The sequence below is a fragment of the Ambystoma mexicanum genome, chromosome 3q, assembly GCF_040938575.1.
Source record: "Ambystoma mexicanum isolate Mex_15411 chromosome 3q, UKY_AmexF1_1, whole genome shotgun sequence".
Taxonomy (NCBI): domain Eukaryota; kingdom Metazoa; phylum Chordata; class Amphibia; order Caudata; family Ambystomatidae; genus Ambystoma; species Ambystoma mexicanum.
The window spans coordinates 892,396,461-892,408,954 of NC_090926.1; the positions used below are offsets into that span (position 1 = coordinate 892,396,461).

Below are 12,494 nucleotides of genomic sequence, written 5' to 3' on the forward strand. Positions count from 1 at the left end.
TGGCTGAACTGAGTGGGAAGGCTTTGCTGGGAGGAGTCGGGGTGAGCGGCAGGGAGAGGAGCAGTGTGCTGCTAGATTTTGTGGAGCAGACGGGGTGGTGGGAGGAGTTATGAGAATGTGACGGCTGTGTGTAAGATTGGTGGGGTAGGTGCACTTCATCCTTTTGGATGGGGAAGCGCCTGCGTTGGTCCGCCCACGCATTCGATAATTGGAAAGAAAGGAAAGAGTGTGGCGGAGTGCTTGGTTGAGTGTTTGGTGTTCGGCTGTTGGGGTAGTCAGTCATGATGCTCCGTAAGGCAATAAGACATGACTGTCGGGTACACAGAGACGCTTATGGTACTTTGTAACGCCTGCCGTCTCTTAGCTAAGGTTTTTGTCCTCCCATACAACATCGGCCAAGAAAAATGCCTATGTAGGTATTGCTCTACACTTTATTTTGTTACTGTATCCTGTTTGGGTGAGAGTGACTGTGAGCGTTTTGTGTCATTCGCCTTTGAGCTCCGACCGGATTCTACTAAGTGATATCAGCGACCTACTAACTCTAACTTTCTGTGAACACACCACTTAACTAATTCAAAATACCTGCCGGAGCGACTGCGCGCTAGTTACACCTTTGAGCTCTGGGTAGACTCTAGCCTGCATTAAGAATCGGACAGCCCAGGCTCCTTGCTGTTCTGCCTTTCCCTCAGTCATAGTAGATGCGGGCGCTCGGCGCCTTTCAACTCTGACAGACCTGTTTTTTTTGTGGATACCTTCCTTACTACATTTAGCTGCCGTGATGCATGAATTTAGGAGTGGGGAAAAACTACAATTCCGACACAGTAAAACTCCAGTATATTACCGGCTCTGATGATATTGGCAATGACCCTTCTACTTCCCCTCTAACCAGATGGTATTGCTGATTCAAACATACAAGTTACTAGTACAAGAGAAGCAAATCTGAGGGCCTCCCCCCAGGTACCAAGTCTACAGAGGAGGGGTTAAAAAAGGGGTCTCTGATTACTTTGTTCTTCCTTCCAAAGGATGGGATTAATGGGTCCACTAGCGCTAACATTGTATCTTCAAAGGGGCCACTGGTGAAGGTTGCAACACACTCCAACTCTGTCCCTCATCGGTCACCCTTATCAGAGGAGAACCTTTCCGTGTATGACATTTCATCTCATGATTCCACCAGCAGAAAGCTTGCTTCGGGGAGTAATGACCGAGGAGTGATTGATTTTGACACATTTGTTACTACAACCTCCCCACCCACCCTCCCCCCAGTCCCCCTCCTTTTTGAGGTGCCCCTCGCTCTCAAATTCGGCAAATAAACTTTGCTGGCAAGCCCCGGCATACCAGACATTACTTGAAATCATTCAAGTTCTTTGTACCTTGGTATCTCTTAATGAGGGTATGAAAGATGACATTAAGGCCAATTTCACTGTCTTACAATCATAGGTGGAATGTGGCCCCACTTAAAACGGGGAGCTAAATATCCCCAATCAGTATCTACGAAATTAAGACCTGGGAATCCAGGAGAAAATCTGAGTAAACCTTTTGTACAAGAGCGAGTAAACCTTTTGTACAAGAGCCTCTGGAAGCAGGGTTCGGTTGTATGAATGTTTTGAAGGTGGCGCGGGCGGGGAAGACATGCAAACCAGGACGGACTTGAAGGTGGGATGCTTGGAAATGTTGTGAAACCTGACCCTCGCAATTTGAGAATTTTGACATCTCTAAATCCTAGTCCTTCCTGTAGTCTTCAACCTCTAGAAGCCCCAACTGATGCATCCTGTCACGAGACTGACATTACAGGCGTCGCTATGAATAACACCTATACTTCTAAATAAAGGAAGATGCAGGAGCCCTGGGGGTGTACCCGCAAAGAAAAAAATCTAAGAACCTACCACTGTCCAAGCTGACTAGTGGGGGGACTAAAACGTTTGTCCCAAACCAGCCTGTGGTGGGAGATATGCTATTTAAGGATACCAGAAAAACGAATATTCCTAAAGTTTTGAACCCTCCACACACCCCACCCCCCCTATTGGGATCCCTGCTATTTAGTCCCTAGCTCTTTCCCCAGGAAACACGCAACTACCCAGAGATGCGGTTCAGCATGGAAAATCAAAGCAAAAGAAACGACCGGATAACTCGGCAGAAAACTGGGACAAAGGAAAAGTTTCGGGACTGGAGGGGTTACATCCAGTTCCAAGTAATGCCTCACCTTTGTCTCATGTGGCGGGGGGCGGGTGCAGGGAAACATGTTAATGAGTTCCTCGGAGCTAATGAGACAGTGTCTTTTGTCCCCCAGAGGGCATCTGTCTTTTCAATCCCACCCCTACCGAAAACTATGGGGATCTTAGTGAATTGGAAGAAAGTAATTGGAGCAGGAAAGATCATCTAGAATTCCCCCCAACCGTTTTTATTTTTATTTTGTATTTTTTTTTTTTTTACTGCAAGGGACACATGTAAGAGCCCCTTGTGCAATTGTGACCTTCCTAGTGTCCTGGGCCAACTAGCAAAAGGGTCCTATCCTTATCCTATTACAATGGAGGTGAGCATTGTGGATGAAAAACCCATGTGGGCGAATAGGCCGAAGGTTCCTGCACTAATAGAAAAGAGGAAATTAATGGGCTACCCTAGAAACGGGTCCTCTAGGAACATTGATCAAAACAGGGGTCTAGCTTTTTGTGGAAACTGTACTTTGGTCTTTGGCATTACCTGTGAATAAAAGTTATTTTTCGGCGCTCCAGCACATTACACCTTCTTTCCCTGATTCCTAATCTCGAGGGAATTGCGACCACTGACATTCTGAAAGTGGATTTTCCTTGTCAGCAACGTTTGGAATGTTCAGTGGTGATTTTCACCACATGATTTTTAGTAGACACTTTTCTGAACGAAAAAGGTGGTATTGGAGAGTACAGGGTTTCGATGTCTCGAGAGCCAATCAGAACGTACAGAGGCCATAGTACAATCGTGGTATCCTTGGGGGTTCTTCTCCCCCACTCCCGTGCAGCGATTCAAAACTTACAACAGAAGATGGCGCAATCAGGGTCATCTAATGATTGGTCTTGGTCATTAAACTGGATGAAGGTTAAGTGAATGAGCTGGGAGCATACTGAATTAGATCCACCCAAGTACAAGCTGCTGAATCTAGCCTGCTGGAATACAAGGAGTCACAGGCGTCTGTTCTCCTGAATACCTATTCAGTTATTGCTCTGCAAGAAACATGGCTTATGTAGACTCCTACCTTGAAGGAATATGTTGAGACTGGGCAACCAGCCACCCAGGGTCCAAAGGGGTTTCCTTCAGTGGCCTCACATTGATAAATGCGTCTCCTGCACTTACTCTTGAGCGTCCGCAACATCCACCAAGGAGCCGAAGCTACCACTGAAGATGGATGCTTGGAGTTTCTGTTAATTAATGTGTACTGGCATGATGGGTTTGTGCAATTGGAAGAATTTCTGTTGGGGAATCGAAGAATGCATGGTTTTCTACCTCGACAAGGAAACATGTCATCTTGGCGGGGGAGTTAAATTATAACTGCTTCAACAACGATGAATGGGATTCAGCAGGTAATATCTAGGCAGTAAGAATAAAAATGGGAAGTTCTGGTCTACATGCCTGGAGGGTCTTGGATTATCTCAACTGAATAAATGACCATTTGTCCATGTAGGAGGAACGGTCAACGTCAGTACTGGACTACATTGTTGCAGACAAATGGTGTTCTCTGAGATGTGCTGACTTTAGGGTTCACTTTACATCTCATAGTGACCATGCTTTACTAGACGCTGTCTTCTCGATTGAACGTAACCAGGGGGTAGCTCAGCCCGTATTGGTAGTCTCCAAACACCTAATATATGATATGATATGATATGGCAATTATAACGCGCCTATAAGTGTTTCAAGGCGCAACGCGACAAGGGAGGGGGAACAGAGGGAAGACCTAGAGAGCGATCCTACTAGGCCGAGTGCCATTCAGATCGCGCAAGTGCAGGGGAAGGGGGACGAAGAAAAGTGTGGAGTGGGAGTTGGGAAGGAGACAGTGCAGTACATGGGGTACTAGAATAAATAACAATAAGAGAAGTAGGGCCAGCTGTTGGCAAGTGCAAGGCTAAGTGCAGACATCAGGAGGTGTTAAGTGCTGGTGGGGGGCTGCAGGGATACAGAAAACAGTCCCCAAGTGCAGGGGTTGCCAGGGAGGCAGTGCAGGTGTGTAACGGGTGGGGTGGGGGGCAAGAACAGTGGGAATAGGATCTCCTAGAATGGGTGTTTGGTGAGGCTTAACCATCAACTGTCCATGTATGTGACGTCAAATACAGAGGCATGGAAATATCACGTTTTTACCCCTGCCAATTTTGGGGAAATGTATAGCTACACTTGCCAAAGGATGAGGGGACGCTCGTGGTGTAGATCCATCCCCCACTGCCATGCTTCTAACAAAGATGTAGTTGCCCACAAAAAATGAATGAGGCAAATGATCTCTCATCTTAAAAAAGCACCCTTGATCTCTGGGGTGGAAAGGGCAGAGGGGATCAGAAAAGCGCGACAAACCTATAAGAACTGGCTTCTCCAGTCTAAAGCTAAGCATATTCAGGAGGAGGTGGAGGTGATGTTATGTCACCTCAAGGACAAAGATGCAATAGCTTTCTGGCAGATTATAAATGCTGTTGACGTATCCCAACCACACATCCAGGTGAATGGAGTCAGTCTGTGCGAGTCTCCCGCTTCTCCAGAGTTTTTGAAGGGGTCATTTAGGAAAGAACAAAACTCTCCCACTATGTGCGAATGCTACTAGCCTAACCCAACCCCTGAAGATGTTAGGGTGGAAATTGGTTGGAAAGCCTGCGCAAGATTAGTACATCCTGTGCCCCAGGGCCAAATGGCCTCTCAAATGTTCTATTAAGATTTGATCCCCATCTGTGGGTGGAGGTTCGGTCATCTCTTTTTCAGAATATTACATAGACTAGGGAGGGACATAGGGATGTCGCGATAATAATTTTTTTGACGGTATGAAAAAATTCATTTGAATTGACGGTATATGTGCATACACATTGTCTTATATATTATTTTGCCAGGAAAAGTCACATTTTCAACAAGACACAATACACAAACAAGAAAACATCACCAAGAAGTTGTCTTAGTTCTTCTTACAAACATTTATTTTATTTTAAACTCAACGGAGCAGGAGGTCCAGTTTTAACTTTGTAAACAATAAAACCTTTTTACAAATGTAACTAAAGAAGTAGGAAGCCAAGACTGTATGACACTAGGGTCTCATAGCTCTGGGCAGTCACCCAGACCAGAGGATCGTTTTTCAAGGTCATCCTGCCACCGTAAAAGGAAGAACGCCCAATTTTCAAATTCAATATGTTATGCTCCTTCTGAAGGACGATGGTCACAGAAGGGGTACCCACAGGGGCTATGCCAAACCTTTTGGTTTGCTGAATTGTTTTTGCAACACTTCTAAGGAAAAATTGTCAAAATGATCATATATCTTCTTACATTCAAAGCCTGAAAAGATTCTAATTATTAGACCGCAAGTCTGAGTGAGAGTTGGACTTGGTGATGGAACTCCAAGGCTTTGCAGCTGCTGCTGTTGTTTTTCACTACCATGGGAGGACAGAGGGGGTCCTATGTCTTGTGATGGCAGTGGTAAAATCTGATTCCTGATATTATCTTCTTCGTTTTTTTTTTTTTTTTTTTGGTAAAGCATTTTTCTTTTATTGCTTCTGCCGTATCAGTACTGCCCACATAAACTTGCAGGACACCGAAACGAAGGCCTTCTGAACATCTAGAGCTGCGGCAACTGCCTGTGTGTCTGGGTCTTTCTGAGCTAGGACATCGAAAAGGCACCTCCAGAAGTGCTGTGTACCGGCCGGGAACAAAGCCAGACTGGTCTGGGTGATTGTGTCCCATGTAAGGGGCTAACCTGAGAGCTAGTACCGTCACAAATATTTTTGTCAGAGCTTATGAGGGAAAGGGGGCAGTAAGACCCACACTGCCCAGCCGGCTTATCGGGTTTCAGCAAGACTGTAATCCTGGCTTTGCATAGTGTGGTGAAGGGGGGGAGAGGGAGTATTTCCGAGGCACAGGATTCTTCCCATAGGTAAGACAATCAAGGGACAAGGCAGGATTTGAAATGCTTAAACTACATTGTGAGGCCATCGGGTGTGGCCCTTTCCGGATGGGAAGGCCTCAATGGCACAGGATATCTCCTCCGAGGATATGGGGCGATCAAGAATTTCCCTAGCCTCATTGGACATTACGGACAGCAGTAGGTTGTCTAAGTATGCATCTGATGGGAAGCGTTACTATATCCGAATTGGTATACAGTGTAGCACAAGAGGGGAACACTTGTGGAACACAGGCAGTTAGTGTGTGGCGCTCACCAGCCCGAGCGACTGAGTACTGCAGGGGAAGGGTGGGAAGCGCTGGCCTGTCTGACTGCGCCAATGCGCCTCCAGAGCAGTGAGGGCACATGGAGCGACCCGAAAGGCTCAGCAGAGATAGGATTCAGCAGGTCAGCTGTGTCGGTGTTCCACGGGGTGGGCGGTCCTTGTATTTCGTATTTTGCACCCTGTACGCAAGGATTTTAGCCGCTTAACCATGCCGAGTTGCGGAGCTCCTCACTCAGGCGGCCATCTTCAGTGGTGCGCAAAAGCGCCCCCCTAATGAAGACACATCTTAGAAATGTTTTAATTTTTTTTTTTAAAAGTTTATTTTTGAAACAAGGCAGGGTAGCAACAATACAGAATTGTTATTAAAGCATGTTATGCATCATCATAAAGGCATGTCTCTTCACCCTCCCCTCCTTCCTTGTGATAGTTGGGCCTATCTAAGGCCGAGCTCTTTATTCCTGATCCTGTGGAGTATCCCCGTTGTCCAGGACCCTCCAAGCCAGCTGTGGTTTGTAGGTCAGCACTGGGAAGTCTCGGTCAAAGTCAAGAATTGGGCCCCAAATGTTCCGAAAGCGATGGAGACCTGCCCTGGCTGCCGTCACCTTTTCCACGATTAGTACATCCCATATTTTCACCCACCTGAGGGGCAAGACGGGACCCTCCACAGATTTCCATGAGCGGGCCACCACTATTCTACCCACCAGAAGGCATTGGGACAGCAATTTGGCTTTGGCTCCGATCTTGGGTAGATCCCGGGGACTGGGACGCCCAAGAGTATGTGTTAGGGGTCTGAGGGTCGGAGCACCAGTGACATAGCTGGATATATGTAAATCTATCCGTTTCCTGAGGCTGGAAGACTTCTTTACATCGTTCAAAGGTACAAGGTTGTCCTCCTTCGAAGAGCTGCCCCAAGGTCTCTAGTCCTCCTGCATTCCAGGTTTTGAAGTTTTGAGGGGTTGCCCTGGGTGAGCAGGCTGGGTTCAAGAACACTGGGGATGAGGGCAGAGTCCTCTTGGAATCCCCTTTTGTTTTAGGGTTCTGTCCCAGATGGTTATGGTGTGTTTGGTGGCCGACAGTAGACCCTGCCATTGCCGCCGCATCGGTGACGGGATGTGTGGTAGAAAGCGTAGAGGGAGGGGTAAGCGTGATTGTTCCAGGTCCACCCACCTGGGGCGATTAGTAAGTGTTTGCCACGCATGGATGCATGCCGACTGAGCTGCCGTCTGGTAGGTCTGGGACCTCTAGGCCGCCAAGCTTTGCGTTACCCAGCATTGTTTCTTTAGGAATCCTGTCTTTTTATTTATTTATTTTTTTTTTTCTCTCTCTCTCCCTCCAAATGAATTGTAGCCTCTTCCTCTGCAAGTTTCAGAGGACTGATGTCGGGATCGCAACCGGGAGGGATGAGCATGCTTATTGGAATCTCGGGAGCAGATTCATTTTGCAGGCAGTAATCCGGCCCATTAGTTATATTTCTTGCGTCGCCCAGCATTTCATGTCAATTTCCAGTTCTTTGAAATGTGGGGGAAAATTTGCATGGTAAACCTCTTTAGGGTCGGCCGGAACGTGAACCCCTAGATGGTTAATAGCCTTCGTCTTCCATTGGATTGGGCACATTGGGATCAAGGCTTCCCGCTCCCTTGGGGGTATCCCTATCCCCAGTGCCGCTGATTTGTTAAAGTTGATAGAGACTCCAGTGACCCTTCCATAGCTGTTTATTTCAGCTAAAGCGTGTGTCAAGGAGGAGCAGGGCTCTGTGATGGTCAGCAGGACGTTGTCTGCGTAGAGCCAGTTTGTGGTATGAGGTACCAACATGGGGGCCCTTCATTAAGGTATTTAGCCTAATCCGTTTGGCAAATGGTTCCATAATCAGTGCAAATAGGAGTGGGGATAGTGGACATCCCTGTCTGGTTCCACAAGACAAGGAGATGGGAGCGGAGAGGGTGCCATTGATTTTAAGAAGGGTTTTGGGCGATTTATAGTTAGCCAGGACCATGGTGCGACCTTCTGGCCCTATTGCCTGGCACCACTCCTGGCCAACAGGGCCAAATAACTGTTTTTAGCTGACATGGCTAGAACTAAGAGCAGACTTAGTGGATCATTCCAAGGACTCGTATGTGGATTGTGCCCTGGAAATGGGCATAGGCCGTGGGGTAGGGCCCGCTGCTTTGGCTGTCAGGGTTCATCTGGATGTTCGTAGGTGGCGAAACTCCATCTTGTAAACCGAAAATAGTTCCAGGTATGTGGAGGAGGCGAGCTGGGTCGGGCCGGGTAAGAGCTGGACCAAGAGACCATGTTCTGGCTTCAGGCTGCTTGGAGTTTTGACATTTCAGTGAATCTGTTGCGTCTCTGTGTCTGATAATTTCTTTCTCCTAAACCTCAGACCTTTGACCATGAGTTTTGCTTAGTTTTTGGTGAAGAGATGAAGTCTGTGTCAATGGTGTTTTCCGAGGCTGGGGGTGACGGGAACTTATGCGAGGCTGGGCGCATGGTCTTCTCTGTGTCCTCCAGGTCGCTGATCCTCCTCCGGTGCCCTTGTAGGAGAACTGTAGGGCCGTGGGAAAGAGCCATCTGTAGCAGATCTGTTGGTCCTGAAGGAAGATAGTGAGGGATCGTCTTTTCTGGAGGGTGAGGAGAGATGGGTCTTGGTAAATCTGAAGGGGAGAGCCCTGAAAGGTTATTTCATCCCTGGTGCTGCCGATCGATGAGATGGCTTCTTTGTAATGAAGTGTACCCTGGTAATAAACATCCGGCGAGGCGTCTGATTCCACCAACCTGTGGGTGCGGTCTAGAAGGAGTTGTGACTTCTCTAGTTGTGGAAGGAGGGATTGAAAAAAGTCACCCACATATTCAGCCAAATTTTTGTCTGGGACTGAGGCTGGAACTCCTTGGATTCTGAGGTTATTACGTCGGGCCCCATTTTCCAGGTCTTGTTCGAATTTCAAGATTTTGCATTTGTCTTGGAGGAGTCTGAGCGTTGAACTTCAATCAAGGCGGTTGTGTGATGTTGGGTCCGATCTTCGACTTCTCCCAGCCTCTGCTTGGCCTCTGTCACTCTTTGGTCAGTACTTTCTAGTTTAGTGGTAATTTCAGTCATGCAAGATCTAAATTCAGATTTGATGTCGTCCATGAATGCGAGAGACCCTTGTCATCTGAAGTTTCCTGTGGAGAGGAGGCAGGGGGATCCTGTTTCCTGGCTTTGTCGGATGACATCAACATTGCAGCAATGTCCGGGTTCTTACCGGACTTGAATTGTTTGGCCATAGTGTCTCCCTGTGGGCAGAGGGGGGGGGGGAACTACGCCTTTTGGAGAAAAGGTGGTGAGCGAATCGCCCCCTCGGTCACTGGTAAAGTAGTTTAGCTGCCACGCAGGTCCCCCCAAGGTAGGTAAAGGGCATATTGCTGGCATGGATGCTGAGGTTACTTGTGGGGGGGGGGTTTCTGTTCCTTTAGGAGGTAGGTGGGGGGCGAAAAGTATTCAGGAGGAGGAGGAGCTCCTCACCGGCTCCCTAAAGCGGAGCTTGTGTCAAGTTAGATGAATATGCGTACAAGGAGGGCTGTGTGACTTCTCGGCTCCCCTCTCGTCGGGCTTAGTTTTTGAAGGGCTCCCGCAGGCCACCAAGATTTATTGAGACCATGGGGCCCTGTGTTGGGAGGTCCCTGGATGGAAGAGCGGGAGGGGGGGGGAGGCCGGCTGCCCTTCCAACGGGGGGGCCTCTGCAGTGGGATCAAGTCCAAGGGGAGGGGCAGCACAGGCACCCACGGGTCTCCCTGTAGATAGAGGGCAAGTGGTGGAGAGCCCCTGCTTCAGCGCCCCTCCCGACGGGTTAGGAGCAGCCCCACAGATTATTGCAGTGTTGCCAGCGGGGTCTGGGCTGCCTTAACGTTGAGGGTCGTGTCTCTTTCCCAAGTGGTGATGAGGCAGGAGCTTGCCGGGACTCTTGTGGATCCAGGGGAATTCTGATTAATTCCTCTGTGGAACCGCGGAGGAGAGTGGCTGTTGGGGGTGGCTGGCATTAGGCCTCGTGCTGGTCACTCGTTGTCTTTGTTGCACCAGCAGGCGCGCTCTTAAGCAGGCGTGCTTTCCTCTTCAGTGCAGCAGGCTCGGGCGGACATAGTGCGAGCAAGGGCGGGGCTGGGCGAGCGCTACGAGGGAGTCCCACGGCTCTTCCTCCAGGTCAGCGTTCAGTGCAGTCTGCCAGGCGGGGTGCCACTGGCTGTGTATGGGGGGCCCTCCGATGGTAGGGTGCCGCTGAGGGGCTCTGAGCGAGCGGGCACGCATCATCTCCTCGCTCCTCCCCCAGTTGTACTCAAGCCCTGCAGTCCCGTCCGCCATCTTGGAACCCTCGGACGGCGAGCGGAGGGGCCGCGGGAGGATCTCGCCTGTGTTTCGCCGTTTTCGGGTTAGAGGCGCATGAGAGTCGGCCAGCAGATGCCCTTAGATATCATGCATCACTGTAGGGGTTTTCTTTGTGCGGCGGTGTGCTGCAGCTGCATTAAATCATGAAAGCAGCAGGCATCCCACGGAGGCCATCAGAGCGTACGCATCGTTGGTGCTCCAGGCCACAACCCCCCACATCTTTGACATTTTAAAACACAAGGAGCCATAAATAATGGAAAAAATTATATTTCCATCTTATATTGAAGTTAGATTTGTAAAACGCTATGTACTTGCTCCTCAGTGGTAGCTCCTGGTCACTGCTCACTGCTTAATGCCGGATACCCAGGAGCTGCTTTTAGCTCCTGCTTTATCCAACCTTCAATTTGACCTCTGAGATGAATTTGGACAGGTCTCTACTGTTCATCTCCTCCTGAGGGGGAAAACATTGTAGGTATAGCTCATAGGGTCTGTACATGTATGGATGAATCCTAGTGCTGGATCAGAGAGAAGTGGCGACAGTAACAAATGCTTCTTAAAATGAGCACCATCTACTTACTCCTACAATCTTCTTAATCCTTGAATATTCCATGTGCTACTTCGTATATATTCAGTACCATCAGGCAGCTGTTTATTTTTCCTGTCCACAGTTTCATCTCTAACACGTTTTTCCCACTATCCACTGTTCAACTGCTTACTCCCTTTCCTGCTAGTGTATAACATCTGTTTCAGGTTTGCCCGGTTGTTCTTTTTCTTTGTATGTATTTTTGTGTGAAACACAATTTACTCTGTATAAATGCAATACCCGTTTCTCTCCCGGGACTGTGTTAACATGTAGCTCTCAAATGATAGTTCTTAAAACATATTCTTAAATACAGACCCAACAAACCATAGAAGGCATTTACTTCTCTGGCCGTAGCACGAAACCACTTCTATCGCGCTTTATAAACCCTCTTATCTATGTAAACGCAGTTTCCTATAAGATCGGGTTAACGGCATGATCTTGGCTATCTTAACATGTTGTTGCAGTCACAAAGTGGGGTACTTTCTTGTGAATGTGCTCGGACTGTGCTAATTAACAAGGGGGGTCCTGGGAGTCTCTCTGCCAGACATTAGTCCTGGTTACGAGAGCCTTACCCAGATTCTTTAGCTCACTATCTTTCACAGAGGAGAAATATCCTAAACATATCAGTTTTTGTCCTCCCTTGGGGCAGTCCAGCACCGAAATGCTAAGCAATTCTCCTTTGAACAAGAGTACCAACAGCACCCCCAGACACGTGTTTCGGTCTGGTTGGACCTCAGTAGGGTGGAGCTGTGCCTCTCTAAGAATAGTGAGCAAGGGGTCCACATCTGGATTCCCCTAGTAAGCATTTCGGTGCTGGACTACCCCAGGGCAGGACAAAGACTGATATGTTTAGGATATTTCTCCTCTGTGAAAGATGGTGAGCTAAAGACTGGGTAAGGCTCTCATAACAAGGACTAATGACTGGCAGAGGGCCTCCCACGACCCCCCCCCCTGTTTGCATATTTTAAGTAACTTTGGGTCTCAATTTAAGTTACTAGGGGAATCCAGACGCAGACCCCCTGCTGAAACAAATTCCTATCTTTTTGACTTTGGGCCCTAGCTGCTTCTTTTGATGACAATGAACCAGTGTCCTGTTTGTATTAGTATGAATCCTGATTATGCCAATATAACTTGTATAGCTTGGATTGTTACACTTGGTACCGTAACATCTAGTTTA

The 12,494-nt window shown here is 48.3% G+C and overlaps 1 protein-coding gene across 1 annotated transcript in view; it reads left to right on the forward strand.

The window, feature by feature from the left end:
* The window catches only part of PSMD12 (proteasome 26S subunit, non-ATPase 12), a 270,699-nt gene that overhangs the window by 12,779 nt on the left and 245,426 nt on the right, over positions 1-12,494 (forward strand). The window lies entirely within an intron of this gene.